The 26,293-nt window shown below is 39.7% G+C and overlaps 1 long non-coding RNA gene across 2 annotated transcripts in view; it reads left to right on the forward strand.

Moving 5' to 3' along the window:
- The window catches only part of LOC118968940 (uncharacterized), a 286,730-nt gene that overhangs the window by 153,641 nt on the left and 106,796 nt on the right, over positions 1-26,293 (forward strand). The window contains exon 4 of one of the 2 annotated variants that reach the window (XR_005056825.2): positions 22,423-23,202. The exons of the other annotated variant lie outside the window; for it this stretch is intronic. This is a non-coding gene — a long non-coding RNA (uncharacterized lncRNA). Of the gene's footprint in view, positions 1-22,422; positions 23,203-26,293 lie in introns of those variants that run through there. 2 annotated transcript variants of the gene reach the window in all.

Below are 26,293 nucleotides of genomic sequence, written 5' to 3' on the forward strand. Positions count from 1 at the left end.
AGCAGATGGAGGATCATTAGACATACCACAAATAGTGTTCTTCTACAATATCAATGCCTCTGGAATAGCATTACTAATTAAGCCATTTAAAGCTTCATCATGAATTTGGCACAGATTAAGTCAGTGGGATACAAGTCATTCCCAGAGAGGATAAATAGTATTTTCAATTTTCATAAACAATGCCTAAAATGTCACTGCAGAATAATAACTGGTTTAGCACTCATGGACAAGCACCACAGGGAGTTCATTTTCTTTGGGGGGTGAGCCTATCATGGGCCTTACAAGCTCAGATACTTATGTTAATGGAACTCTGGGGTAATGAACACTAATATTTCCTCCAGATGGTGGTCGTGATGAACAGTAACTCTAATCCCTCTTCATCAGGTTAAGGAGTTCCTAGCCAGGTCTTGCAGACTGTACATCCAACATTCTGACTTTTCAGGGGACTACCTGAGGGACTGGCTTCAGTCTTGCCTGTCTCAGAGTGCCAACAGGACCCATCATACTTTAAATATCTGGGGGCCACTGAAAACAAAAAACAGCTGGGCAGCATGCTGCTGCTCTTGAGGACCTGCTGTACAGCAGACAGAGGCCAATACAGCTTGGCAGCCTCTCCCTTGTGGGAAAGGGAATAGTGAAGCATGTGTCCAGTGTTCCAGCTTTACAGGGAGCTGCTCAAGGGACTGGTTTCTGTCTCAGAGTATGGATGGGACTGAGCATACTCCAGATGTCTGGGGGCTGCTGAGAACAGAAAAGACCAGTGCAGCTTGCTTCTGCTCCGGAGGTACTCCGTGGTACAGGAGACAGAGCTGATACATGTTCGCAGTCTTTCTCTCAGGAGGGAGAGAAGAATTGTGGAAAATGCTTCCAACATTCTAGCTTGTTGGGGGTTACACAAGGGTCTGGTTTCTGCCTAGCACTACTTGGGGTGCTGACAGGACCTGGCATACTCTAGATGCCTAGGGGCTCCTGGGAAAAAAATGCTAGATGTCATGCTACTGCTTCAGAGGACCCACAGTACAACAGACACCAGAGTAAGCAAGAAATTATGAATTCCTAGTGAAAAAAGAAGCAAATCCTTTTTGAAATCTACACACACAAGTCCAGAGAAGATATATCTACAGAAAAGGCTTGAAAGGCCCCCAGGATCTCTAGCCAGGCTGATTGGTTAAGAACTTTCTTTGTACAAAGTCAGTCCATAAAACCAGTAGAGGAGGCTGCTTTTTCAAATATCAATGGATATCAACTTATAGTTACAAGGAATATCCAGAAACAGGGAAATGGCCCAATCAAAGGGCAAAATAAATCCCCAAAAGCTGACCCTAAAGAAATGGAGGTATATGAGTTACCTGACAAAGTAACCATCATAAAGATGCACAATAACCTCAGGAAAATGACACATGAACAAAATGAGCTCAAAAAAGAGACTGAGAATATATTTTTTTAAAAACAGAATTTTGCAGATGAAGAAGGCTCTAGAGGGGTTCATCAACAGACTTGATCAAGCAGAAAAAAGAATCAGAAACTCAAAGACAGTTCATTTTGAAATTATCCAATCAGAGAAACAATATGAAAAAGGGTGAAGAAAGCCTAAGGGATTTATGGGGCACCACTGATCAAATCAATATAGCATTATAATAGTCTCAAAAGGAGAAGAGAAAGAAGCAGAAAGCTTATTTAAAGAAATGATGGCTCAAAATTTCCCAAATCTGGGGAAGGAAATGGCATCCAGATTCAAGAATTCCAATGAACACATTACAATCAAATTGTCAAAAGTCAAACAGAATTTTGAAAGCAGCAAGAGAAAAGTGATTGTCATATTCAAGGGAACCTCCGTAAGATTATAAGCAGATTTTTTCAGCAGAAACCTTGCAGGCCAGAAGGAATATATTACAAGTGCTGGAAAAAACTGCCAGACAAGAATGCTGTATCCACCAAAACTGTCCGTCAGAAATGAAAGAGAGAAAAAGGCTTTCCCAGATAAACAAAAACAAACCCATCAGCACTAGACCAGCCTTATTAGAAATTCTAAAGGGAGTCCTTCCAGTTGAAATGAAAATACACTAAACAGCAACACAAAAGCATATGAAAGTATAAAGCTCGCTAGTAAGGGTAACTATATAGACAAATACAGAATACTGTTATACTGTAACTATGGTTCATAAATCACTTTTAATTCTGGTATAGAAGTTAAAAGACAAAAGAATTTAAATAATTATAAAAATATGTTAATGGTACACAATATAAAAGATGTAATTTCTGACATCAAAAACAAAGTGGAGTGGGGAGAAGTACAAGTGTAGTTTTAATTTATGATTGAAGTTATTAGCTTAAAATAGATTGTTAAAACTACAGGATGTTTCATGTAAGCCCCATAGTAACGAAAAAGAAAAAGCCTATAGAAGGTATACAAAAGAAAGTTAAAAAGGAATAAAAGCAAGCATATCACTACAAAAAAACAATGAAATACAAAGGAAGACAGCAAGAGGGATAAAAGAAATAGATATAAGACAAACAGTAAACAATGTCTAAAATGGTAGTATTAATTAAGTCCTTCCCAATCAGTAATTACAGTAAATATAAGTGAATTAAACTCCCCCATCAAAAGTGGAGTAACTGAATGAAGAAAAAGATATCTAACTATATGCTGTCTATAGAACTCAGTTTAATTTAAGGATACACATAGGCTGGAAATGAAAGAATGGAAAAGACATTCCATGCAAATAGTACCAAGAGCAGAAGTGGCTACATTTATATTGGACAAAATAGACTTGAAGTCAAAAACTGTCATTCTTGCATACCAGGAATAAATTCCACTTGATCATAGTGTATGATACTTTCAATGTGCTGTTGAATTCAGTTTGCTAGTATTTTCTTGAGGATTTTTGTGTATGTGTTCATCAGGAATATTGGCCTGGAATTTTCTTTTCTAGTACTGTACTTATTTTTTTAATAGTTTGAGATCTTTTTTCCTTTTTTTATTGAAGTATCACTGATATACAATCTTATATTGGTTTCAAATATACAACACAGTAGTTTAACAGTTACCCATATTTTTAAATCTTCACCCCCACTAGTGCAGTTACTATCTGTCAACATAGAAAGATGTTAGAGAATCACTGACTGTATTCTTCATGCTGTACTACTATCCCCATGACGAACTTATATTATGATTGAAATTTTTTGTGCCCTTTTATCCCCCTCTTGTACTGTTCTTATCTGGCTTTGGTATCAATGAATTTTATAAAATTTCATTTGAGACTTCCTTTTCAACACATGGGTTATTTGGAAGTATTTTATTTAGTTTCCAAGTGTTTGGACATTTTCCTGTTGCCTTTCTGGTATTGATTTCTAGTATGATTACATTATAGCCATAGAACATACTATATGATTTCAGTTCTTTCATTAAATTTTTTTAAAATTTTATTTTGGTATCATTAATATACAATTACAGAAAGAATAATATGTTTACTAGGTTCCCCCCTTCACCAAGTACCCCCCACATCCCCGTTCACAGTCACTGTCCATCTGCGTAGTAAGATGCTGTAAAATCACTACTTGTCTTCTCTGTGTTGCGCAGCCCTCCCCATGTCCCCCACGCACATACATGCTAATCGTAATGCCCTCTTTCTTTTACCCCACCCTTATCCCTCCCTTCCCACCCATCGCCCCCAGTCCCTTTCCCTTTGGTAATTATCATTAAATTTTTTGAGGTTTGTTTTATGACCCAGGATATGTTCTATCTTGATATATGTTCCATAGGCACTTGAAAAGAATGTCTGTTCGCCCTCTGTTAGAGTGTTCTATAAATGTTGATTAGATCCTGTTGGTTGATGGTAGTGTTACATTCTTCTATGTCCTTGCTGATTTTTTTTTTTTTTTTTTTTTTATTTTATTTTATTTTATTTTATTTTTTTTTTTTTGAGAGGGCATCTCTCATATTTATTGATCAAATGGTTGTTAACAACAATAAAATTCAGTATAGGGGGGTCAATGCTCAATGTACAATCATTAATCCATCTCAAGCCTAATTCTCGTCAGTCTCCAATCTTCTGAAGCATAACGAACAAGTTCTTACATGGTGAACGAATTCTTACAGAGTGAATAAATTCTTACATGGTGAACAGTACAAGGGCAGTCATCACAGAAACTTTCGGTTTTGATCATGCAATATGACCTATAAACCATCAGGTCAAATATGAATATTCATTTGATTTTTGTACTTGATTTATATGTTGATCCCACATTTCTCCTATTATTATTATTATTTTTATTTTTAATAAAATGCTGAAGTGGTAGGTAGATGCAAGATAAAGGTAGAAAACATAGTTTAGTGCTGTAAGAAGGCAAATGTAGATGATCAGATGATCAGGTGTGTGCCTATGGACTAAGTATTAATCCAGGCTAGACAAGGGCAGCAAGACATCCACGGATGCAGAAGATTTCTCTCAAAGCAGGGGGGGTGAGGTTCTGAGCCTCACCTCTGTTGATCCCCAAATTCTCACCTGATGGCCCCCCTGCGACTGTGCCTGTCTTAGGTTGTTCCTCCCTTGAGGAATCTTACCCGTCTCTGGCTAACCAGTCATCTTCCGGGGCCATACAGGGAAATGTAAAGTTGGTAAGTGAGAGAGAAGCCATATTGTTTGCAAAGGTTAGCTTTTTACTTCTTTGCAGATTTATGCCCTGTGGCTTCTATGCCCAGCACTTGTCTCGAGGTATCTTTACCACCTGGAGGAATTATGATACTCGGTAAATTCGATATGAGGCACGAATTCTATTTAAAGTTTGTAATTAGGAAGGAAGAAGAAAAGCTATAGATGTAGCATATGAAGGAAACATGGGAGGATTGATTATTTCTTTGACATATCTTCTTGTGTAGTACCTTAAGTATGTATAGGTTTTAAACTACTAACTAATTTGCACACACATATTGACATAATAGGAATACGGTGACATAAACAAAGCAAATCTATAATCACCAGCCATCTCCAGTGAAGCCAAGAAAACCATTTAGGCACCCTAGGCATTTGTGAAAATTTATCTATGATATGATGGATATTTTCCAACTGTACTTGAACCATCAGACAAATTAAAGCAGCCCATTTCTGGGATCTGTTCACATCCCATATGTTCTTTTAACCATAGATAGTCTATAGTCATGAGATTTTGGGGTGCTACAACTTGCACCCCTCCCAACTCCTGGTTGAGTTCCAACAGTACAGATCCAGTCAAATTCGTTGTCTCACTGTATGCACATGCCAGCCTAGACATCTCCCTCCTCCTTCTCATGGCAAGTCCAGGAGATGGTGGGCTGGATGCAGCCACAACCGCAGCATCGTCCGGATCCCTGTGGAGGCTTTTTGATGATCATCCCCCGGCACGAGTCCTCCAGAGAGTGCTGATGCCGGAAGCTCCTCCTCATATCGTATCTTAGTTCATTTTCTGGGTATCCAAGCTAGGCCTTGATCTTCTGCGTAGAAACAAACAGACCCTTTGCCCACACTTTGACATGCCCTCTATACCACTGTGCAGAACTCATTGGAGGTCAGCACACAGTAACTGCTTTTTTTTTTTTTTTTTAATTAAGAGAAAGGAATATTATCAGAAAAGAGTACCTCCATAGCTGATCATCTGACACCCTTTAAGTGATCAACATTAAGGATATTTAAAGCATGCGTTGATCTTTGATTTACCAATAGTTTTATCCTGTTAAGGAGTAATCCCCCTTTTCTTTCTTTCTTTCTTTTTTTTTTTTTTTAAATTTTTAATCTACACTTACCTGAAGAATACTATGTTTACTATGCTCTCCCCTATATCAGGTCCCCCCTAACAACCACATTACGGTTACTGTCCATCAGCTTAGCAAAATGTTGTAGAGTCACTACTTGTCCTCTCTGTGTTGTGCAGCCCACCCTACCCTTTCTCCCTCCCCCCCATGCATGCTAATCTTAATACCTCCCTTCTTCTTCCCCCCCCTTATCCCTCCCTGCCCACCCATCCTCCCCAGTTCCTTTCCCTTTGGTACCTGTTAGTCCATTTTTGGGTTCTGTAATTCTGCTGCTGTTTTGTTCCTTCAGTTTTTCCTTTGTTCCTATACTCCTCAGATGAGTGAAATCATTTGGTATTTCTCTTTCTCCGCTTGGCTTATTTCACTGAGCATAATACTCTCCAGCTCCATCCATGTTGCTGCAAATGGTTGGATTTTTCCACTTCTTATGGCTGAGTAGTATTCCATTGTGTATATGTACCACATCTTCTTTATCCATTCATCTACAGATGGACATTTAGGTTGCTTCCAATTCTTGGCTATTGTAAATAGTGCTGCGATAAACATAGGAGTGCATCTGTCTTTCTCAAACTTGATTGCTGCGTTCTTAGGGTAAATTCCTAGGAGTGGAATTCCTGGGTCAAATGGTAGGTCTGTTTTGAGCATTTTGATGCACCTCCATACTGCTTTCCACAATGGTTGAACTAATTTACATTCCCACCAGCAGTGTAGGAGGGTTCCCCTTTCTCCACAGCCTCGCCAACATTTGTTGTTGTTTGTCTTTTGGATGGCAGCTATCCTTACTGGTGTGAGGTGATACCTCATTGTAGTTTTAATTTGCATTTCTCTGATAATTAGCGATGTGGAGCATCTTTTCATGTGTCTCTTGGCCATCTGTATTTCTTTTTTGGAGAACTGTCTGTTCAGTTCCTCTGCCCATTTTTTAATTGGGTTATTTGTTTTTTGTTTGTTGAGGCGTGTGAGCTCTTTATATATTCTGGACGTCAAGCCTTTATCAGATCTGTCATTTTCAAATATATTCTCCCATACTGTAGGGTTCCTTTTTGTTCTATTGATGGTGTCTTTCGCTGTACAGAAGCTTTTCAGCTTAATGTAGTCCCACTTGCTCATTTTTGCTGTTGTTTTCCTTGCCCGGGGAGATATGTTCAAGAAGAGATCACTCATGTTTATGTCTAAGAGGTTTTTGCCTATGTTTTTTTCCAAGAGTTTAATGGTTTCGTGACTTACATTCAGGTCTTTGATCCATTTTGAGTTTACCTTTGTATATGGGGTTAGACAATGGTCCAGTTTCATTCTCCTACATGTAGCTGTCCAGTTTTGCCAGCACCATCTGTTGAAGAGACTGTCATTTTGCCATTGTATGTCCATGGCTCCTTTATCAAATATTAATTGACCATATATGTTTGGGTTAATTTCTGGGGTCTCTAATCTGTTCCACTGGTCTGTGGCTCTGTTCTTGTGCCAGTACCAAATTGTCTTGATTACTATGGCTTTGTAGTAGAGCTTGAAGTTGGGGAGTGAGATCCCCCCTACTTTATTCTTCTTTTTCAGGATTGCTTTGGCTATTCGGGGTCTTTGGTGTTTCCATATGAATTTTTGAATTATTTGTTCCAATTCATTGAAGAATGTTGCTGGTAATTTGAGAGGGATTGCATCAAATTTGTATATTGCTTTCGGCAGGATGGCCATTTTGACGATATTAATTCTTCCTAGCCATGAGCATGGGATGAGTTTCCATTTATTAGTGTCCCCTTTAATTTCTCTTAAGAGTGACTTGTAGTTTTCAGAGTATAAGTCTTTCACTTCCTTGGTTAGGTTTATTCCTAGGTATTTTATTCTTTTTGATGCAATGGTGAATGGAATTGTTTTCCTGATTTCTCTTTCTATTGATTCGTTGTTAGTGTATAGGAAAGCTACAGATTTCTGTGTGTTGATTTTGTATCCTGCAACTTTGCTGTATTCCGATATCAGTTCTAGTAGTTTTGGAGTGGAGTCTTTAGGGTTTTTTATGTACAGTATCATATCATCTGCAAATAGTGACAGTTTAACTTCTTCTTTACCAATCTGGATTCCTTGTATTTCTTTGTTTTGTCTGATTGCCGTGGCTAGGACCTCCAGTACTATGTTAAATAACAGTGGGGAGAGTGGGCATCCCTGTCTGGTTCCCGATCTCAGTGGAAATGCTTTCAGCTTCTCGCTGTTCAGTATAATGCTGGCTGTGGGTTTATCATATATGGCCTTTATTATGTTGAGGTACTTGCCCTCTATTCCCATTTTGCTGAGAGTTTTTATCATGAATGGATGTTGAATTTTGTCAAATGCTTTTTCAGCATCTATGGAGATGATCATGTGGTTTTTGTCTTTCTTTTTGTTGATGTGGTGGATGATGTTGATGGATTTTCGAATGTTGTACCATCCTTGCATCCCTGGGATGAACCCTACTTGGTCATGGTGTATGATCCTTTTGATATACTGTTGAATTCTGTTTGCTAATATTTTATTGAGTATTTTTGCATCTACGTTCATCAGGGATATTGGTCTGTAATTTTCTTTTTTGGTGGGGTCTTTGCCTGGTTTTGGTATTAGGGTGATGTTGGCTTCATAGAATGAGTTTGGGAGTATTCCCTCTTCTTCTATTTTGTGGAACACTTTAAGGAGAATGGGTATTATGTCTTCTCTGTGTGTCTGATAAAATTCCGAGGTAAATCCGTCCGGCCCCGGGGTTTTGTTCTTGGGTAGTTTTTTGATTACTGTTTCAATTTCTTTGCTTGTAATTGGTTTGTTTAACTTTTGTGTTTCTTCCTTGGTCAGTCTTGGGAGGTTGTACTTTTCTAGGAAGTTGTCCATTTCTTCTAGGTTTTCCAGCTTGTTGGCATATAGGTTTTCATAGTAGTCTTTAATAATTCTTTGTATTTCTGTGGAGTCTGTCGTGATTTTTCCATTCTCATTTCTGATTATGTTGATTTGTGTTGACTCTCTTTTTCTCTTAATAAGTTGGGCTAGAGGCTTATCTATTTTGTTTATTTTCTCAAAGAACCAGCTCTTGGTTTCGTTGATTTTTGCTATTGTTTTATTCTTCTCAATTTTGTTTATTTCTTCTCGGATCTTTATTATGTCCCTCCTTCTGCTGACTTTAGGCCTCATTTGTTCTTCTTTTTCCAGTTTTAATAATTGTGATGTTAGACTATTCATTTGGGATTGTTCTTCCTTCTTCAAGTGTGCCTGGATTGCTATATACTTTCCTCTTAAGACTGCTTTCGCTGCATCCCACAGAAGTTGGGGCTTAGTGTTGTTGTTGTCATTTGTTTCTATATATTCCTTGATCTCTATTTTGATTTGTTCATTGATCCATTGATTATTTAGTAGCATGTTGTTAAGCCTCCATGTGTTTGTGAGCCTTTTTGTTTTCTTTGTAGAATTTATTTCTACTTTCATACCTTTGTGGTCTGAAAAATTGGTTGGTAGAATTTCAATATTGTGGAATTTACTGAGGCTCTTTTTGTGAGCTAGTATGTGGTCTATTCTAGAGAATGTTCCATGTGCACTTGAGAAGAATGTATATCCTGTTGCTTTTGGATGTAAAGTTCTATAGATGTCTATTAGGTCCATCTGTTCTAGTGTGTTGTTCAGTGCCTGTGTGTCTTTACTTATTTTCTGCCCGGTGGATCTATCCTTTGGGGTGAGTGGTGTGTTGAAGTCTCCTACAATGAATGCATTGCAATCTATTTCCCTCTTTAGTTCTGTTAGTATTTGCTTCACATATGCTGGTGCTCCTGTATTGGGTGCATATATATTTAGAATGGTTATATCCTCTTGTTGGACTGAGCCCTTTATCATTATGTAGTGGCCTTCTTTATCTCTTGTTACTTTCTTTGTTTTGAAGTCTATTTTGTCTGATATTAGTACTGCAACCCCTGCTTTCTTCTCACTGTTGTTTGCCTGAAATATGTTTTTCCATCCCTTGACTTTTAGTCTATGCTTATCTTTGGGTTTAAGGTGAGTTTCTTGTAAGCAGCATATAGATGGGTCTTGCTTTTTTATCCATTCTATTACTCTATGTCTTTTGATTGGTGCATTAAGTCCATTTACATTTAGGGTGACTATTGAAAGATATGTACTTATTGCCATTGCAGGCTTTAGATTCGTGGTTACCAAAGGTTCAAGGTTAGCTTCTTTAGTATCTTACTGCCTAACTTAGCTCGCTTATTGAGCTGTTATATACACTGTCTGGAGAGTCTTTTCTTCTCTCCCTTCTTATTCCTCCTCCTCCCTTCTTCATATGTTGTGTGTTTTGTTCTGTGCTCTTTTTAGGGGTGCTCCCATCTAGAGCAGTCCCTGTAGGATGCCCTGTAGAGGTGGTTTGTGGGAAGCAAATTCCCTCAGCTTTTGCTTGTCTGGGAATTGTTTGATCCCACCATCATATTTAAATGATAGTCGTGCTGGATACAGTATCCTTGGTTCAAGGCCCTTCTGTTTCATTGCATTAAGTATATCATGCCATTCTCTTCTGGCCTGTAGGGTTTCTGTTGAGAAGTCTGATGTTAGCCTGATTGGTTTTCCTTTATAGGTGACCTTTTTCTCTCTAGCTGCCTTTAAAACTCTTTCCTTGTCCTTGATCCTTGCCATTTTAATTATTATGTGTCTTGGTGTTGTCCTCCTTGGATCCTTTCTGTTGGGGGTTCTGTATAATTCCATGGTCTGTTCGATTATTTCCTCCCCCAGTTTGGGGAAGTTTTCAGCAATTATTTCTTCAAAGACCCTTTCTATCCCTTTTCCTCTTTCTTCCTCTTCTGGTATCCCTATAATACGAATGTTTTTCCTTTTGTATTGGTCACATATTTCTCTTAGTGTTGTTTCATTCCTGGAGATCCTTTTATCTCTCTCTATGTCAGCTTCTATACGTTCCTGTTCTCTGGCTTCTATTCCTTCAATGGCCTCTTGCATCTTATCCATTCTGCTTATAAATCCTTCCAGGGATTGTTTCACTTCTGTGATCTCTTTCCTGACATCTGTGATCTCCTTCCGGACTTCATCCCACTGCTCTTGCATTTTTCTCTGCATCTCATCCCACTGCTCTTGCATTTTTCTCTGCATCTCATCCCATTGCTCTTGCATTTTTTTCTGCATCTCTGTCAGCATGTTCATGATTTTTATTTTGAATTCTTTTTCAGGAGGACTAGTTAGGTCTGTCTCCTTCTCAGGTGTTGTCTCTGTGATCTTTGTCTGCCTGTAGTTTTGCCTTTTCATGGTGATAGAGATAGTCTGCAGAGCTGGTACAAGTGACCGCTGGAAGAGCTTCCCTTCTTGTTGGTTTGTAGCCTTTTCCTGGGAGAATAGCGACCTCTAGTGGCTTGTGCTGGGCAGCTGTGCGCAGACAGGGCTTCTGCTTCCTGCCCAGTTGCTTTGGGGTTTATCTCCACTGTTGCTGTGGGCTTGGCCTGGCTGGGGCTGTTCCTCCAAAATGGTGGAGCCCCGTTAGAGGGGGAGCAGCCAGGAGACTATTTATCTCCGTAAGGGGCCTCTGTGCTCCCTGCTGCCCAGGGGGTTAGAGTGCCCAGAGATCCCCAGATTCCCTGCTTCTGGTCTAAGTGACCTGTCCTGCCCCTTTAAGATTTCCAAAAAGCACTCTCCAAACCAAAACAACAACAGCAACAATGAGAGAGGGAACAGAAAGGAAAAAAAAAAGAAAAAACACGCGATTTTTTTTTTTTTTCCTCAGGTGCCGGTCCCAGGCACCCGCGCACTGGTCCTGCTGCCCTGTCTCCCTAGCACCAGGGTCCCTGTCCTTTCAAGGCTTCCAAAAAGCACCCACCCACCGGTCCCGCAGGGAAGGAACGCTCAATATTCTTTGTCCTCAGGCACTGGTCCCACGCACCCGCTCACCAGTCCTGCCGCCCTGCCTCCCTAGCACCGGGGTCCCTGTCCCTTCAAGGCTTCCAAAAAGCACTTGGCAAAAAGAGAGAAAAAAAAGGGGAAAAACGCGCGATTTCTTCCGTCCTCAGGTGCTGGTCTCAGGCACCCACCCACCGGTCCCACAGGGAAAAATGCGGGATATTCTTTGTCCTCAGGTGCCGGTCCCAGGCACCCGCTCACCAGTCCCGCCGCCCTGCCTCCCTAGCACCGGGGTCCCTGTCCCTTTTAGGCTTCCAAAAAGCACTCGCAGAAAAGAGAAAAAAAAAAAGGGGAAAAACGCGCGATTTCCTCTGTCCTCAAGTGCCGGTCTCAGGCACCCGCCCACCGGTCCCGCAGGGAAAAACGGGGGATATTCTTTGTCCTCAGGCGCCGGTCCCAGCCACCCGCTCACCAGTCCCGCCACCGTGCCTCCCTAGCACTGGGGTCCCCGTCCCTTCAAGGCTTCCAAAAAGCGCTTGCCAAAAAGAGAAAAAAAAAAAAAGGGGAAAAACGCGCGACCTCCTCCGTCCTCAGGCACCGGTCTCAGGCACCCGCCCCCAGGTCTCGCAGGGAGAAACGCGGGATATTCTTTGTCCTCCGGCGCTGTTCCCAGGCACCTCCTCACCGGTCCCGCCACCCTGCCTCCCCAGCAACGGGGGCCCGTCCCTCTAAGGCTTCCAAAAAGCGCTCGCCAAAAAAAAAAACTGCTCCGGTTTCTCTCCACCCGCCGGGAGCCGGGGGGAGGGGCGCTCGGGTCCCGCCGGGCTGGGGCTTGTATCTTACCCCCTTCACAAGGCGCTGGGTTCTTGCAGGTGTGGATGTGGTCTGGATGTTGTCCTGTGTCCTGTGGTCTCTATTTTAGGAAGATTTTTCTTTGTTATATTTTCATAGCTCTATGTGTTTTTGGGAGGAGATTTCCACTGCTCTACTCACGCCGCCATCTTGGCTCCCGCCCCGTCCTTGCTGATTTTCTGTCCAATTGTTCATTTATTGTTAAGAGAGGGGTATTGAAATCTCCAACTGTAATTATCGATTTATCTATTTATCCTTACAATCCTATCAGTTTTTTATTCAAATATTTAGCTACTCTGTTGCTTGGTGTGTAAACATTTAGAATGCTATGTCTTCTTGGTGTACTGACCCTTTTACTATTTTGTAATATCACCATCTGTCCCTGGTAATTTTCTTTTCTCTGCAGTCATTACTTTATTTAATATTAATATAGCCACTCCTGCTTTCTTTTGATTAATGTTTTAATTAATGCATATATTTCCCATCTTTTTGCTTTTCACCTACCCATATCATATTTGAAATGTATTCTTTATAGATAACATAATTGAATCATGTTTTTTAAATCCATTCTGTCAATCTCTGTCATAATTGATATATTTAGGCCGTTTAAATTAATGTAATTATTCATAAATTAAAAGCTTAAGTCTGCCTTTTTATTTTTTGTTTACTCTTTATTCTCTGCTCTTCATTTCTGTTTTCTCTTTCCTGCCTTCCTCTGGGTTACTAGAATATTTTTTAGAATTGAATTTTTATATATTTGTAGTGTTTCTGAGTGTATCTCCTTGTATAGCTTTCTTATTGGTTCTTCTGGGCAGTATTAATACACACACATACACACACACATATACACACACATATTGTCACAGTCTACAAGTGCCATCATTTTACCAGTTTGAGTGAAATGTAGAAACTTTATCTCCTTTTGTGTCCCTTTACCCTTCTCAATTTATAATTGTCTTAAATATTTTCATTACATACATTTAGAACCATATCAGATAACATTATAATTTTTGTTTCAATTATCAAACATAATTTATAAAACTGAAAAGGTGAAGGAAAGTCTATTGCATTTACTCATATTTTTGCTCTTTCCTTTGTTCTTTCTTACTGAAATTCCAAGATTCCTTCTTTTATCATTTGCTTTCTGTTTAGGAAACTTTCTTTAGACATTCTTTAGAGTTGGTCTGCTAGCAACAAATTCTCTTGGTTTTCCTTTATGTGAGAATTTTTTCCCCTTCATTCCTGAAGTATATTTTCTTTGCATGTAAGACAAACAGAAAACAATGTTTAAAATGGTAGTGTTTTATGAATCTATATAGTATTTAAAATGGTAGTATCTATGAATCCATATAGAATTCAGGGTTGACAGTTCTGTCTCTTTAGCAATAAAATGCTGTGCCACTTCTTTTTGGTCTCCATGGTTTCTGATGAAAAACCCACTGTAATTCTAAGAGTTTTTTCCCCTATAGATAATGTGTCACTTCTCTCTAGCTACATTCAAGAATTTTTCTTTATCTATTTTTCAGAAGTTCAACTATGACATGTCTTGGTGTGGATTTCTTGAGATTTATCCTGTTTGAGGTTCACTCAGCTTTTGAATCCGCAGGTCTTTTGCCTAATTTGGGAAATTTTTAACCATTCTTTCTTTGAATGCTTTTCCCTCTGCTTATGGGACTGTGATGACAAGAGTTAGATATTTTATTATAGTCCTGTGTATCCCTGAGGCTCTATTCTTTTTTGTTCAGTCTGTTTTCTCTCTATTGTTCAGATTGTGTTATTCCTATTTTATATCTTCAAGGTCATGATTCTTTCCTCTGTCCTTTCCATTTTACTGTGAGCCCATTCATTGTGTTTTTCATTTCAGCATATATTTTTAAGTTCTAAAGATCCCATTTGGTTATTCTTCATATCTTGTTTTTCATTGCTAAGACTTTCTTTGATGAGGCTTTCTATTTTTTCATTTGTTTCAAGCATATTCATAATTACTAACCGAGGCATTTTTATGATGGCTAAAATCCTTGTCAGTTAATTCTAATATCATTGTCATCTTAGTGATGGCAGTTATTGATTATCTTTTTCAAGTTGAAACCTTCATGGCTCTCAGTAGGATGAGTGATTTTCTATTGAAACATATGTTGTGAGACTTGGGATTCTATTTAAATTGTGTGTTTTAACAGGCCTCCTCTGGCACCACTCTGGCAAGACAATGGAGGATGTCACCTCATTATTGCTGGGTAGGCCTAGACATCTATATACTCTACTCAGTCTATGTTGACGCTGGGATAGTGGTGAGGAGGAACCCCTTGTTACTTCTAGGTAGGGATGGAAGTTGAGGCTCCCCATTAGGCCTCTGTTGATACTATCCTGGCTGGGAGGTGAAAGGGTATCTCATTGTCTCTGTTGACACCAGTGGGGGGTATCCTCATTACCACTGAGCAGTGGTTAAAGTCCTGACTCTCTAGCAGGACTCCTCTGATACTTCCTCAGGCTTCTCATTACTGGTGGGATGAGGCAGATATCCAGGATCCCCCAAATGGTCTCCAGTGACAAGAGAGGCAGGTGTGTTGCCACACACTAGGAATGAAAGTCCTGGTTCCCTACTTGGCCTTCTCTGACAATCCCTGGTAGAGGTTTGGAGCTCCTCCTTACAGCCTGGGGAAAGGCTGGTATTTCTGGGCTGTTGGCCTTCCCAGTATCCAAAGGGATAGATGAAGCAAAAAGGAAAACCCAGGGAACTCACTGCTATGTCATTTGTTAGGTCCTTAGCCAGTCTACCTCCTCTCCACCTTTCAGAATCTTATGTTCATTTTATATATAATATCCAGGGGTTTTAGCTGCACTTTGTGTGAAGGACAAGGAAATATACTTCTACTCTATCTTTCCAGAAGGAGAAGTCAAGATTAATAAAATTTTATGAATTCTGTTTCCCTTCCTAGACAATGAGCTTTGTATTGGCAAGGATCATTTCTGTCTTGCTCATTGCTATATCCTCAGCAATTAACACAGTGTCTGGCACATAATTGGTGGCCTAAATTATTTGAAAATTAAATAAACATTTAAATGAAAAAAGACAAAACTTAGAGGAGACCCACTAGCTGCCTTCAAATATCCGAAAGATTGTTTTATAGAAGAAGGGTTCAAATTGTTTTGTGGTATTCTCTACCAAGAATAAAGCAGGAACTAAAGGTAGAAGGCACATTGTAGCATATTTTGATCAATAAGAGGTTCTGTTTTCTAACAATTAGATCTTTCTAACAGTTCAGTGAGGTAGTGAGTTCCCATCCACCAGGAATATTCAAGCAGAAGTTGGGTGACAAATCACTCTTCCAAGGTCAGAGTGGAGATTTCCTCCACCATGTGGAAGTTTGGATGAGTTGATGTCTATGCCAGTGCTTCTCAAATACTCATGTGCCTAATACTCAGTTGGGGCTCTTGTTAAAATGTAAATTCTGATTCAGTAAGTCTGGGATGTTGCCTGAGATTCTGCATTCCTGACAAGCTTCTGAGTGATTCTGATGCTGCTGCTCCACAGAACACACTTTGAAGAACAAGTTTCTCTGCCTTTTTTCTCAATGAGTAATCCTTAAATCAACCAAATTAAATAACTGGTTTTCTATATAAAAAAAAACGTTAACACCTGAGCTAAGCCCACAGATGGCTGTCCCTTTAGTTAGCAGACACATGAAAGAAACCATGGGTGGTCTGAAAGGCAGCATTCTCACCTCTAGAAAAACTTTCCTCATGTACTTCTCACTATTATATTTTAATTCTGTATCTTGGGCACCAAAGCCTTTCCTAAACTGTACTTACTGTGATGTCAGCCTCCTGCAAGTAGTTAATAGGGCTTCTTGAGGAAAAGAGATTCTAAGATCAGATGAATTTTGGAACCCTGTAGCTTGCACTTCTGGAAGTTTACAAAGCCCATTAATTTCTTGAAGGCTACAGGAGTACTGAAGTGAAGAAACCTGCTTAATTTTGTTGACCTAAGCATAATTGACCCTCAAATCTCATAACACCTATTAACATCTCAAATGCCAGCAGAGTCTGTGACCCAGATAGGAAATGCTATTCACAGAGGACTTGGGTATTCTTTCCTTTCATTTATAGAAAGTATCATGCCAGTGTTTGAAGCAGGTATATCTTCTCAGGAAAACAATTAAACCCATAACCTTGCATATAATACCCCTCATTTTAATTTGGACTCCTCAAGAAGCAGATCCCAAAACAAGGATTTGAGCACAGATTTGGGGGCTGGAGGAAGATAATCTCAGGAAACATCAGTAGGGGAGAGGGAAAGTAAAATGGGGAGGAGAAAAAAGCCAAAAAGTGTGAGTTATGGAGCAGGTTACAGTTATGGGCAACTGAAGCTCAGGCCCACTGGGGAGCTCTGGGAGATAGCATAGAACACACTTTGGGGTTGTCTAGTCACTGCTTCACAGTGAAGAAAGGAAATTAGGGTATTTATCCTGAACTCCTCTCCATCTTTGGCTGAAGACTGCTCCCAGGGGTGTTAACTCCCTGGCATTTCCTGCCTGCTCTGCCCTGCCCACAGCCGGGAGAAAGTGTGCAGGCTGAGTCACCAGTATTTGCAGTAGGAAGCCTTAGTCTTTTCTTGGAAGAGACTGCCAATGGCCTGTGAGTGGGGCACTGGTAGTATCTGCCACATCTCTGAATTCTAAATGCGTTTTTCCCAATCTCCTCTTGACTCTAGTGTACTGAAGTACACAACCTCATTAGTAAAATATTTTTGAGGATACTGAAACAAGCTATATGCATATATATTTTTTAAGTCCCAGAAACCACCTGGGAATGACCAGGTTGGCTGCAGTAGGAAGGGACAGACTGGAAAGGACTGACACCTCAAACTGCCCCCTCATTCCCTGGAATGGCACAGATGCTGGTGGGACAGACTCAGCTGCAGGGACACAGGGCACAGGGCACAGTTTCTAAGGTGAGAGCAGTCCAGTATAGCAGACAGCCTATGACATCTGACTGCTGGGGCAGAGCCCAGCTGACTGTGTGATCTAGGCTGCATTAGGAAGGACAAACCTGAGTGAACAAAATGTCCCTAAAGGTATGCAGAGCATATGAGGGGAATCCAGGCATAGGTGATGCTTACAGAGCCAAGAAGACAGTCAGTGGGTAGCAGAGCTATCTGTCTCCAGTAGTTGGGGCCAATCACCGAGAAGGGGTTTGGATACAACTCTGGATTCTGTGAGGGAGACTACAAAGACTAAGTCAGGGCCCCCAGCTTTAGAGGGTTCTAGGAACCAAACAGGTGTCCAAGGCAGGGCCTTAAATACAGAGAACAAATCCAAGACCAGGAGAAGGCCACAAGTTGAACAATAGCTTCCAATTAGGGAAACAAAAAGCCCAAGGTCAAGATAACAGAAAGAGCAAGGATGCCCTGTTTCTGGGTTCCAACATATGGCACTAGGGCTCATAAGATAGTCCCACCTAAAGCCAGAAGTTGTCCGAAGTTTATGGAAGGCTGCTCCAATAGATGGGCAGCAGCCCTAGCAATAGCGGGTAAAGTTCTCTGAGCCCAGGCAAGACCTGGCCCCCTATGTGGGTTTGCTGCTAGGTGGTCAGGGGTTCTTGCCAACCAGCCCACCCATCCATCCCAATGCCCTCTTCATGGCCTCAAGCATCCCCTCATCCACCACCATGCTGACCTAAGCCTTTGGAGCACTTAAAAAATGGCAATCTGGCTCCTGCCCACTGGCCTTGAAAGGCAGCTGATTTCAAAGGACATCATCCATAAAACAAAAAGGCATCCTACAGTATGGGAGAATATATTTGTAAATGACATCTGACAAGGGGTTAACATCCATATAAAGAACTTACACACCTCAACACCCAAAAAGCAAATAACCTGATTAACAAATGGGCAGAGGATATGAAGAGACAGTTCTCCAAAGAAATTCAGATGGCCAACAGACACATGATGCTCCACATCACTAATCATCAGGGAAATGCAAATTAAAACCACAATGAGATATCACTTCACACCAGTAAGGATGGCCAGCATCAAAAAGACTAAGAACAACAAATGCTGGCGAGGATGCAGAGAAAGGGACCCTCCTACACTGCTGGTAGGAATGTAAGCTAGCTCAACCATTGTGGAAAGCAATATGGAGGTTCCTCAAAAAACTAAAAATAGAAATAGCATTTGACCCTGGAATCCCACTCCTTGGAATATACCCAAAGAATACAACTTCTCAGATTCAAAAAGACATATGCACTCCTATGTTTATTGCAGCACTTTTTACAATAGCCAAGAACTGGAAGCAACCTAAGTGTCCATCTGTAGATGAATGGATAAAGAAGATGTGGTACATATATACAATGGAATACTATTCAGCCATAAGAAAGAAACAAATCCTACCATTTGCAACAACATGGATGGAGCTGGAGGACATTGTGCTCAGTGAATTAAGCCAGGCAGAGAAAGACAAATGCCTAATGATTTCCCTCATTTGTGGAGTATAACAATGAAGCAAAACTGAAGGAACCAAATGGCAGCAGACTCAGACACTCCAAGAATGAACTAGTGGTTACCAAAGGGGAGGGGTGTGGGAGGGTGGGTGGGGAGGGAGGGAGAAGGGGACTGAGGGGTATTATGTTTAGTACACACGGTGTGGGGTATCATGGGGAGAACAGTGTAGCACAGAGAAGGCACATAGTGGATCTCTGGCAACTTGCTGCACTGATGGACAGTGACTGCATTGGGGCATGGGTGGGGACTTGATAATATGGGTAAATGTAGTAACCACATTGTTCTTTCATGTGAAACCTTCATAAGAGTGTATATATCAATCATACCTTAATAAAAAATTTAAAAAAAACAAAAAATTAATTTTGCTATCCCAGCCCAAATGCTTTTAGAATTTCTTACTAATTGAAGCTCCCAAACCTGTTTTCTTTGTCCTGTCAATTCCTCACAGATTTATGTTTGTCTAAAATGTATTAAAGATGCTTATCCTGGTCATTTCTTTGGGTCCATATTTAACTTTGGGTTTTTCCTCAATAAAAAAAAGAAAAAGAAAGGCAGCTGATTTCGGGGATGGAAGATTGTAGGAGCCAATCATTCCTGTAACAACATCCAGAGCTTCCATCCTCTATAATTCATAGACAGAATTTGCAGGTAACTTGAAAGGCCTCCATTTTTAATATTTAAAATCACCTCTATTCAAATTCCTTGGCTTCCATAGTATTCATGGTCTGTTCTTCCCCTTTCTCTTCAAATGACACTAAGCATGTCTCTTTTGGTTGGTTTCCTGTTAAATATGCTTCCTTTCCTCTTTCTAGACTTGCTCTTTATTCATCTTTTCCCCTCAGCTCATTTATTTCCTGTTATTTCTTCCCCCTGAGTTTCACCTCAGCCTGCAGCCCCCATGCCCAGCCCCCTCCTACAAGATTTGATCTTTTCATCCATATTGACAATGTGGCCAGCAATTTATTCCTTGTAGCACTTTCCTTACCCTTACTTCCTTTTTGTTTTGTTTTATTTTTAATCCTTCATTACCCTGCTTTCCCTGGCAAATGTTCAAGACAAAACTGCATATTTTTCTAAGACTTCTCTCTCTTTTTTTGTTCTTTCCTTTCTCCCCTTTGCCCCTGGCTTCCTGGAAGTCTGCCTGAGGATTCATTTTATGTTATTGTTTGTACCAATAACAAATACTTCATTTACTATTTTGAATAAATATTTCTTTTCAGCTCATCGGGGAACTTGTTTCTTGTTGAGAAAACATACTTCTCCTTTGAAAACACTATATTAAAAGAATCAGATAAACCTCTCTGATGCTTTTGTTGAAATATTTCTGCATTCTCATCTCAGAATTCCAAATATGTGGCATCACACGTATTTGGAGCCAGACTTCTGACAAAATCCCCTCAATCACCCACAGCTTCTTTATGACTTTTTCCATCAAACATGACTTCAGTTATTAAGATGTCCCAGGTGATTAGACTTGCCAGCAGCCTCCTAAATACTCAGCTGAGGAAACCTGATATTGTTGGGAGAGGCTGTTCGAGGGAGATTACTTTGAAGTGGTCAAAGTCAGAGGCCTGATGTCTGTAGAATTTTGTTCACTCCTCAGAACTCCTTTGACTGTGATGTGGGTAAGTCACTCTACATCTTTTTGTCTCTCTCTAACCGCAATACGGAGGCAACAGTACTCCATTACAAAAGTACTATGAGAAAAATATTACAAAATATTAACAAAATGCTTTGAACTTCTTGAATATTTCACCATATTAGATCTAGCAAACTAATCTCCCTCATCCCAGTCAGTCAGTCTGGGGCCGAGAACTGTGAGAAGTGGTAAGGCTGGCCAGAGGGCAGCCTCAGTGGGGAGGGGAATGGCTCCTTGTGAACCTGCTCTGCGGGGCAGGGTCAGGATTGGGGCTCCTACAATCCCCTGCATCCCAGGCCTGTCCCCTGCATCCAGGCATATTTCCTTAGCCTCCAATTATTTTGTATATCTGAGAGTTGATGTTTTTTCTAGGGGCTATCTATTCCTTACTGCTCAAGTGAATAAGGGGCGATGGAGTAGAGCAATGATAGAGAGGCAGCATAACACGGTGGTCAGGGACACAAATTTGGGAGCCAGATGCCAAGTTTGATATCTGGCTCTGCCATGTAATGGTTTTGTGACCTCAGGCAAGTTACTTAACTTCTCTGTACCTCAGTTTTCTCCTCTATAAATTGAGAATAATGTTATGAAGATTAAGCAAATTGATATTTTTAAAGAGTCTGCTTGGAATATTATGTGTCTGCTGACACATAATAAGCTTGTTAAATAAAAGCATTGTCCCAAATTGAATGTTTTTAATGTTATAAGCTCTTTCTTGAAAATGATTGGATAATATATAACAAAAGACTATTTGGAAAAAGCCTTCTTCTGGCAATGTGGACAATAAAATGTAAAATAAAAGCAAAAATTAATTTATTTAGGGAGCCCCAGGCAGACCATCAAAATGACCCTGCTTGCAAGATTTCATGCCATGAAACAATAACTCACTGATGGTTGGGCTATTCATAACTGAAAGGAAAGAAGGATAAGAGGGAAAGAGGGAGGAGGTAAACGTGCAGATGGAGGGAAAGAAGAAAGAGAAGAAAGTCCTCTAGGACTTTTATTTCTCTTATACAAATACAGATCCAAGATCCAAGAAAGTTCCTATAGAAATTTGGGAAGTGTGACAGATTGTGTTTCCCCAACATGGCTGCATGAATATGCATCTCCCAGCCCACATGCTCTTCTTTCGATGTGCCATTGACATCCTTCTCACCAAGAGTGGGGTCTCTGTTTCCTCCCCTGGAATCTGGGTGGAAGTTTGTGATTGATCCCTACCAGTGGAGTGTGGTGGAAATGATGCTAATGTGACCTCCAAGCCTAGGTCATGAAAAGGTACAGCTTCTGCTCTGTGCTGTCTCTGGATACTTGCTCTTCGAATTCAGCCACCATGCTATGTGGGCCATATGAAGAGGCAATGGGTTAGTGTTCTGCCTGACAGCCGTCATCAGACACTAGATGTATGAGTGAGTGAGCCTTCAGTGCTCCTAGCTCCCAGTCACTGCATCTTCCCAGCTGAGGCCCAGACACTGCGGACCAAAGACAAGCTGTCTATGCTGTCCCCTGTCTGAATCCCTGACCCACAGAAACCATAAGAGATAATAAATGATTATTGTTGTTTTAAGCCACTAAGTTTTAGAATAATTTGTCATTTGGTAATAGATAAAATAATACAGAAACTCTGTAAGAAAGAGTGTGGTTTCTAGAAGAAAAGGACATCAGAATCTTCACATGGGAAATCCTATTTGAGCCTTTGGCATTCATACCACTTTATATTTAAATCCTTCCTCCCTTAGCGTGCAAAGTCATTATTCTAAAATCTTGTCAAATGAACTATGCTTGACCCAAGTCAAATTGGTAATCTCTGAACAGGTGCCATACGTGGAAGTCCTGAAAACCTCGCACAGAGATCCAGGGCTCCCTGACCCAAGGCTGCCACCCAAGGACTGAGTGAAGGAAGAGCTAAAGATTTTTCAACTTGAGGGTAATTATGAAGTAGCCTGGTGTCTGGAACCCATTAAAACATAACCAACAATGTTCTAAACTTATTTCCTGTTGTGTTCTAAACTTGTTTCTTGGCTACAGGTACATACAATAAGTATAAGAAAATACAATAAAAATAACTAAAAGAAAACACCAATCCTCCATTTTTTCCTAATTAAATATACAAGTAATCCATATTTCATTTTAGACAAATTAAAAAGTAAAACTTAAGGAAAAACTAACGTAATCCCACCTAGAGATAACCACTCATAATATCTTAGCATATTCTTTAAAGAAATATTTTATAGCTATTCACCTAGATATACATGGGAGTGACCATACAAAGTATTCAGTTGCCTGGGTAATGCCCTTTGTACTTTTCTGAACTTCCCAAGTTTACTAAAATGAGTAACTAACTTTTATAATCTTAAAAAGTATTCTAAAGAATTTTTTTTTCGTTTTTTAAGTGCAGAGAAAGTTGTGTGGTCTATGGTAGTGGAATGCCAGAAGCAAGAAAGGGGATGGAAGGGAAGAGAGCAGAAGGGTAAAGTTGAAAATGAAAATGAGAACCAGACCAGTAAGGATTTTGGATGCCATGTCTGGGTTGCAGTCTGTAGTTGAAGGCTTTTAGACAGGAAAGTGGTCTGATAAAATCTGTATTTCAGAAGGAGAGCTCTGGTTACAATGGGAAAGATAAATTAGATTTCGGATTTATGAAGCCATTGGTGATAATATTGGTTGTCTATTGCAACAATAATGGTGTGTAGCAAAGAACCACAGAATCTCTGCAATATACAAGATACACAACAGTGTTTATGCTCACATGTCTGGCATCAGCTGAAAGCCAGCTAGGCGACCCTGCTGGTCATGCTGAAGCTCATTCACATGTCTGAGAGTGGTTGCCAATTAGCTGATCTAGACAGGGCTTGGCTTGTTCTGGGCTGTCTTTTCCTGGATGTTGGTATGGCTAACAGGTTTGGAAGATAGAGATGGTATCTCCCTCCAGAGCAAAGGGCAAGCATGCTGACCATCTATTGTAAAAAATTCCAGTTCCCTAACTTAAGAGTTTTACTCCTATAACATGATCCACTGTGTGCACAGGCATCTGTCTGAGCTAATCCACATCACCGTCACCAGACTTGGGGATCAAGGGGAATGGATGCAAATACACTCATGCTCCTGCTGCTTGCTGTGCCATGAGAAATAAAATCCTTTGCCTTTGACCCAGAAGTCACATGTCTCCTGCTAGTATCCAGAAAACTGGCAAGTTAACAAGGTAAAATCTCAGACCCATCACCATTTTTTTTCAGTTATATTGAGATGTGATTGACATATAGCACTTTGTAAGTTTAAGGTGTACAGCATAATGACTTGATTTACAAATATTGTGAAATGATTACCACAGTAAGTTTACTTAACATCACCTCATATACTTACAAAAAAATTTTTTGCCCTATGATAAGAACTTTCAGGATCTACTCTCTTAGCAACTTTCAAATATTCTACACAGAAGTGTTAGCTATAGACATCATGTTGTACATTACATCCCCAGTACTTATTTACCTTATGACTATAATTTTGTACCTTTTAACCACCTTCATCCAGTTTCTCCTCCCCCAACTCACTACCTCTGGTAACCCCAAGTCTGATCTCTTTTTCTATGAATTTGGTTTTTGGTGGTTTTTTAAAGATTCTACGTGTAAGTAATATCATGTGGTATTTGTCTTTCTCTGTCTGATTTATCTCACTTAGCGTAATAGTGTCAAAGTCCACCCATGTTGTCACAAATGGCAGGATTTCCTTCTTTTTTTTTTTACAGATGAATAATTTTCCATTGTATATATGTATATACCATATTTGCTTTTATCCACTTCAGATCCTTCACGGTCACTGACATCAGTGGCTTCTCCCTCTCAACCACTGGATCCATGGGGACCTTTCACAGCCATATTCCCAGCACTTGGCACAGGGCTTGTATTTAATTGACACTTCAGAAATATTTGTCAAATGAATAAATTAATCCTTTTTTTTACTCTTTATTTTCAAAAAATAGACTTGAAAATACCATTGTCCTTGACATGTCATCAATTTCCTGTCATGATTACTCCAAGTAAGCTTTTCCCTCCAGTACTTGTGAAAACAGTGGCATCACAGCACTAGGGAACTTGGGAATATCATAATTTTTTAATTATTTTGGGATGGTACCCAATGCAGGGCTTCCTTATATCTAACACAGTTATACCTGGCCTCTTAGGGATGTTGTCCCCACTTTTCTAAAATTCATTTACATATGAACTTTGATTTCTTTATGAAATTTTTCTTCTAGACTTTAGAAAGAAACTTATAATGCTTCCCTGTATACTTGTTGGCTGGATTCCCAAATATTTGTCCAACTGAATGGGTAGACCCAGAAGGAACATGGGGGAAATAAAAATAGGGAATCAACTGACTCAAAAGGAGAGAAATGGATAAAGGTTAGGACAACTTGTCCATTCTGCTGTATTGTGCAAGTTATTTGCAGCTGTCTGCTCAGCTGCTGAAGTCTGGGTTAAAGTTCAAAAGGGAAAGCTCTATATGCATATATTTTCCAATGTAAAATAATGTCCAAGTATTTGAAACTCAAATATTTTCATACATGAAAAATACAGTGATGAATTTCAATAAAGCATACACGCATGATAGAAGAAATTCAGCTCAGCTATAAACATCATCAAAGTTTAAGCTGTTTTAATTTTAAAACCTCAGCTCTGGCACAAACTTACAGAGCCTGTCTCCTCCTGCTGACTCTGGCGACAATCTCTGGGCTAACCATGAGTCATAGCTTCTGACATTGCAGACAGCATCTGCGAGGGGGGGTGTTTCACTTCTCACTTTGGCTCATGTTTGCTTTTGCTGATTGGAAAGTAGGGACATCCGAGGAAAGTACACGTGGTAGAAGAGCTCTCCTAATTTCATTCAAAAAGCTCTGGACTAAGAAATATTTAAAGATTTTTAATAATGGAACAGATGAGACAATTTGAGCTTCAGTAAGTATAAAAATGCAATGGATACTTAATGCCACAGAACTGTATACTTGAAAATGGTTAAAATGGTAAATTTATGTATATTTTAGCACAATAAAAAAATTTAATGATTAAAACCCATGAAGTATGTTTAAATTAATGTTAATTTATGTTAATAATTTTAATAATTATCGTCTATATATTATTGTTAATAAATGTAATAAAATGTTAATGTTAATAGTTAATGTAAATAATAAATTAATGTTAATTAATAATTAATGTTAAATTAAATGTTAAATTCATAGTGACATTTAAAAACTAGCCACCTTGGAGGATGTCAGGGTACCAATTCATCATCTGAAAACTGATTTTAAAAAGGGAAAGAATCAAACATCCTACTTTTCTTAATAGAAATTGTACCACTATGTACCAAACAGTACATCAGGGAAGCATGTCATAAAATTATTCCTACTAATAAGTGGAAATAAAATGATAGAATTATATTATCACTGTTTTTCAACACTTAACGAATTAATTGATCTAGGCAATGAGAATCAACAGCTGCTAATGTTGTAAAATGAGACACAACCAGACATTCTGTATCTCCAGATAAAAGAACTCAGTACTGGGTATAGTCCTGCAAAAGAGATCCGACCTAAGTTGAGTCAAACCTCTGGATCCAGGTGACTATTCTCAAGAAACGCTGGGGACAGAATACATATTGAAATGCTCCGTGAATCTGCCATGGCAAAATTCAA

Source organism: Manis javanica, chromosome X (assembly GCF_040802235.1).
Source record: "Manis javanica isolate MJ-LG chromosome X, MJ_LKY, whole genome shotgun sequence".
NCBI classification, from domain to species: Eukaryota; Metazoa; Chordata; class Mammalia; order Pholidota; family Manidae; genus Manis; species Manis javanica.